Consider the following 6,000-nt stretch of genomic DNA (forward strand, 5'->3'; position numbering starts at 1 on the left):
TCAAACTGATCCGAGAGCAGGTCTTAAAGTGAATTTATCCAAAAATGTGTGGGACGTACCCGACGGAGTGGACAAATCTAGTCCATATTCGAACCTGACCTATACCTGGTAGATATATTAGGATGTGTAAAGTATGGACCAAATCTGTCACTCCCATCAAGAGTTATCGTGCGCACAAATTTTCCGAACATTTTTTAACTTTTGTGGGGTGGTACCTGAGGGAGTGGACCGATATGGCTTATCTTAAAACTTAAACTAAGTTTGCACAAAATATTACGAACGCCAAATTTTGGACCGTTCGAGAGTAATATTGCGTTCCAACCACTACACACGGTGTCATAGAGGCTATTTTCTCAGGAAGTATATACTTGCCCCTGATGAAACTTGTACCGTCGTATGGGGGCAGTGAATATAAGTCGCTACAACAAAAATCAAGGCGATTCGAGAGCAGGCCCTAAACTGAACTTTTCTGAAATTTTGTGTGGGAGGTACACGAAGAAGAGTACCGATTGAGTCCATATTGTAACCATATCTAAGTCTGGTACACATTTCACTATGTGCAAAGTATGGACCAAATCGGTCCACAAATTTTCGGGCATTTTCGAACTCTTGTGGGGGAGGTACCTGAAGGAGTAAACCGATATGGCCCATCTTCGAACTTAAACTAAGCTTGGACAAAATATTACGATAGCGAAATTTTGGACCAAATCGGCTCATCCGTTTGAGAGTTATCGTGCGCACCAGCCAGACAGACTTTCTTTCCCACTCCACTAATTTTAAAATTTGCTTTACAAAATTGATGAAGTAAGAACTACAGGCCTGGGTAACTGTAAACACCATATGAGCACTATTTGCTTTAAATAAAAGTTAAGCCAAGTTTATTATATTCAAGTCAATTTAAACAAGTAAAAAAGTATCAGTCGGCTTTGCCGACAGAGATATACCCTCAGCCTGTGTATATTGAAACAATTTTTTTTTTCCAAAAAACGCATGTATTTAGGGAGTTTTAAAAATTTTGGGCGTTTGAACTGACAAAAATGTTGATTAGGATTAAATATCAAAAGTTTTGCGGAGGAGATACTAAAAAGAATGGATCTCCAGCCAGTACATATGGTACCATAGGGGTTTTTTAGAACTTCAGGCATGTTTGCTCAAGAAGTATGAACTTGCCCCTGAAACAACTTTTACCATCGCCATTGAGGCAGCAATGCAAGTTGCTTCAACAAAAATCAAAGTGATTCGAAAGCAGGTCTTAAAGTGAACATGTATCCGAAATTTTGAGTGGGAGGTACCGGATGGAGTGGACAAATATAGTCCATATTTGAACCTGATCTATATCTGGTAGATATATTAGGATGTGTAAAGTATGGACCAATTCGGCCACTCTCTTCAAGAGTTATCGTACGCACAATTTTTCCGAACATTTTTGGACTTTTGTGGGGGAGGTACCTGAAGGAGTGGACCGATATGGCTTATCTTCGAACTTAAACTATGTTTGGACAAAATATTACTAAGGACAAACTTTGGACCGAATCGGCAGACCTGTTCGAGAGTTATTTTGCCCTCCAACCTCCTCACACGGTGTCGTAGGGGTTTTTTGCAACTTTCAGGCTCCTTTCTCAGGAAGTATGGACTTGCCCCTGATGAAACTTATACCGTCGTATGGAGGGCAGTGAATACAAGTAGCTAAAGCAAAAATCAAAGCTATTCGAGAGATGTTCCTAAACTGAACTTTTCCAAAATTTTGTGTGGGAGGTACCCGACGGAGTGGACCGATTGAGTCCATATTAAAACCTGATCTAAGTCTGGTACACGCTCCACGATGGGCCAAGTATGGACCAAATCGGTTACAACCTTCAAGAGTTATCGTGCGTACAAATTTTCCGAACATTTTCGAACTTTTGTGGGGGAGGTACCGGAAGGAGTGGACCGATATAGCTCATCTTCGAACTTAAACTAACTTTGGACAAAATATTACGAAAGCCAAAATTTGAACCGAATCGGTTCATCCCTTCGAGAGTTATCGTGCGCTCCAGCCAGCCAGCCAGACAGACAGACAGACGGACGGACATTGCTCAATCGACTCCAAATTGTCTGAAACACATTTCGTCCAAACATACTTGGGGTATAAAACCATTATTTCGATGAGGCACATTTTGCCCGTATGAAAGTGTATATACCCTTCATAGCCTAAAGGCTGAGGGTATAAAAATCCGGTTTATAACGACCGTTACATTTAATATTCAAATGTTTGAAGCAAACAAATATTGTTCATTTTGGGAAAATATGGAGGAAAATGCACATTGCCAACAATTATCGGATTTGAACCCTCAAATAGACAAAACTACTTGAAGTATCAATACCAAAACTAAAAACCCTTAAAATTGGAATGTTTTCTATCGACTCCATCCACATATTTGTACTCCGCTGTCGTGGCACTGTGCGCCCCACCCAAGTTGGTGACGTTCTTACCGCCGAACGCGCGGCTCATGTTGGCTTAATACCTTTAACGGTTCAGTGTCCACTGAAAGAAAGAGGGAACAAGAAAATTCCTGGGCTTTACCATGTTTTAAAAATTTCTCCTGAGAAATGTCGGTATAGCTCAACGGTTGATATTGCCTCACAGAAAGATACCGACCAAATTTGTGGTAATTTGAAGTTTTTTTCCCATTATCGAACACAAATGGCTTTAATTTTGAATAGTCTTCGCCAGGAATATTTTTTATTAAGATATATTGGTCCATATTTTGGTATGAAATTACGCCCCTTTAACTTATTTTTAAGCTCTGACACTGGAATGTCTTTAATTTCGGAATTTCATTGGATAGGAATCATCGAGGTCTCATTGACGTGGTGAATGAGCTTAATACTGTCATAAGCGAAAGGAAAATAATTATTCCATTTAACTTCAATACAAACCGTGGTGGAGGTATAAAAGGTTTGGCCCGGTCCAACATAAAGTCTTTTCTTTCTTGCATTTTTGAATGTGGTTTACTGACCCACCTCCTTAACATCTGACTTTTAACTCCACCAAAGGTAGACGTGTAATTGGATGTTCAAATAGCGCCAAAGACTCGAACATAGATAAATAAATAAATTACAATGTTGTTATTATGTATGTAACTCGAAACGTGATGCTCAGAACTCAAATTGAATCAAAACAAATTTATATCGGCTTATGTAATTAGTAGCAAATTTTCCATCTTTCATCGTCCGAGTTTTGTCCACCATTGTAATCTTATAAAGAAAACATCTAGTGTGGATTTCACATTTTACTTTGCATTTGAAGTAAAATTCACTTAAATGTAGTTTCATAAATAAATTTATGGTTGTATTTAGAAAAAGGCACAACATCACTACCACCCTCTGCTATTTGTCGTTACGCACATTTCTCTTGGTACATTTTTTTTCCATTTGTTGTGATTGTCATTTGATTATAGCTCTTCGTGGTTACGCAAAAACATGAATATTTGCTTTCTGAATATGAGCTAAGAGATCTGTGTGTCCACATCGTCTTACTTGCAGGTGGGAACATCTTTATAGTTATATGTTATTTTTCTTTTAAATCTGCTCACAGGTATTTTTTACGCCAGCATAAATATGACAATTCTGTTTACATTCTAATGTCCATTAGAGTATCAGATTTGTTTACTGTTACCGCTTCCTATTTTGTTGTTTTGAAAATAAAAAATATCAACAAAACTTTTAAACTGTATAACTGCGTAAAATATATATATATATATATGTTGCCCGATGATGCGAAATGTTAACTTGTCAACATTGACAAACGAATTTATAAATGTTATTACATTAGCGATATCATTATAGGTCGTTGTTATTGGAAATGCTCAAAGGAACATTTCAACAATTTGGAACATTTCAACAGTAGGCGGCACCGAGTGATATCGCTGAGTTAAATCAGTAACTGTTCTAACGCAACCCTTGCCAAATTCATGGATGTTGGGACTTATGTGTCATCTATATTCTCATTACACTATAACTGTAGACCTCTTACGCATTTTTTCGTACAAAATATTGTTTTGCGTTTTCTATATATATATATATATATGATTTATTTTCCAAACAAAATATCTAAGAAAAGAGTTACGATATAAAAATATCCGTCTGACTTTCTACCCGTCCGTCCACCGTTAAAATCAAAATACAAATCGCAATTTATAGGATACTAGTCGACCCGGTCCGCGTTGCTGGCCCTTGAAACAGTTTTATGTTACATTTTCTTTAGTCAATTATATTTAGTCGGGATCTGCAACTGACTATAAATAACAAATCTTCAGAAATGTTGGTGTCGGTATGCATTTTTAACATACCGCCAAAGAACTTGTAACGTAACGTAACGTGACCATTACATTTATTTCTTTTTATTTAACTTTGTGGTCAACCCGCCTCATTAGATGTCCCACCTTAATGTACATACATACATATTTCTATGAGTCCCGCTATTTATGAATTTACCATTGGTTATTACATACTCTGCAACCTTCATTAAATTCCATCAGTTCATAACATGCATTGTAGTGGAATTATTTTACTTCAGTGTATAACAATTACAATCAATTCGTAAGTGTGGGAAAAAAAATCTCATTCGTTTCCTTTTGCTTCCCCGAAAGTATTTCGGGTTTCGACACCAGAAGTGTGAAGTTAGACCACAGTCGACCTGGTACCCAACATAGCCGAAGCTTCCTGTCATTCGTTGGCTTCCGCCACTCCTTCGCTTCCGCGATTCGTTCACTTCCGCGATTCGTTCGCATCCGCGATTCGTTCACTTCCGCGATTCGTTTGCTTCCGCAATACGTTCGCTTCCGCGACTCGTTCGCTTCCGCGATTCGTTCGCTTCCCTCTTCATATTAAAGTCTTCTCATTTCAGACTGAATAAACCAAAGGGCCCCAACGAGAATTACATACCCGACTGCTACACCCAAAGACACCAGCCGAGGGTCACAACATGATCACACCAAGCCGATGACACTCAGCGATCATCATAAGCCCGAGCCGAGGGTCATAAACACGATCGCACCAAGCCGACGACACTTAGGCGAACGAATACACTAAGCCGAGTCGCTTCAACCCGAATACACCAAGCCGACTGTCATCATTCCGAATACAACCAGCAGAGTCGAATTAACCCGAATACAACAAGCTGGGTCCCTTCAACACGACTACACCAAGCCTAGTACTATCAACACGAATACTACAAACCGAGTCGTTTCAATACGACTACACTAAGCCGAGTATCATCAACCCGAATAGAACAAGCCGAGGGTCACAACACGAATACACTAAGCCGAGTATCATCAAGCCGACTTTCTTCAACACGACTACACCAAGCCGAGTATCATTAACCCGAATGCAACAAGCCGAGTCGTTTCAACACGACTACACCAAGCCGAGTCGCTTCAATATGACTACACTAAACCAAGTATCATCAACGCGAACAACAAGCCGAGGGTCACAACACGAATACACTAAACCGAGTATCATCAAGCCGAGTCGCTTTAACACGATTACACCAAGCCGAGTATCAACAACCCGAATACAACGAGACAAGTAGCTTCGTACAAGTACTACAGCCGAGTACCAACACATCAACCACTACCGTTCGAGTATCGCCGAACCTTTACCACAACTTTATCAACATACCTATTTCTCCTGTCACCCGAAGACGATTGTCTGCGTGCCCACAATAAGATTCCACCCAGCTGAGACGAACAATCAACATATTTAAGTATATCACCATATCACGTAAATATCCACATGTTTCTCATACTTTAAGCACCAAGAGTTGATAATAAAGAAGGCTTTGTGGGTCTTTGAGTTGACCCTATTGACCTATTTTCACCATCGGTCATCCCTGTACATTCTCTGAAGTGTTCAAGAAAATCGATTCAGTAGTTTTGTTCTCATTTTCTTATTGCATATACTAAAATTGTGTTTTAATATAAAATCGAATACAGACTCATCTCATGTATTTATGTCGCT

At 39.2% G+C, this 6,000-nt stretch overlaps 1 long non-coding RNA gene across 1 annotated transcript in view; it reads left to right on the forward strand.

Annotated features, from left to right (window-relative positions):
- Nucleotides 1–5,233, forward strand: part of LOC141388989 (uncharacterized) — a 39,622-nt gene extending 34,389 nt beyond the window's left edge. The window contains exon 2 of the long non-coding RNA XR_012408964.1: nucleotides 4,889–5,233. This is a non-coding gene — a long non-coding RNA (uncharacterized lncRNA). The remainder of the gene's footprint in view (nucleotides 1–4,888) is intronic.
- The last annotated feature ends 767 nt before the right edge of the window (nucleotides 5,234–6,000 follow it).

The sequence above is a fragment of the Musca autumnalis genome, unplaced genomic scaffold (genome assembly GCF_047663935.1).
Source record: "Musca autumnalis isolate F117 unplaced genomic scaffold, ASM4766393v1 scaffold_1, whole genome shotgun sequence".
Classification (NCBI taxonomy): domain Eukaryota; kingdom Metazoa; phylum Arthropoda; class Insecta; order Diptera; family Muscidae; genus Musca; species Musca autumnalis.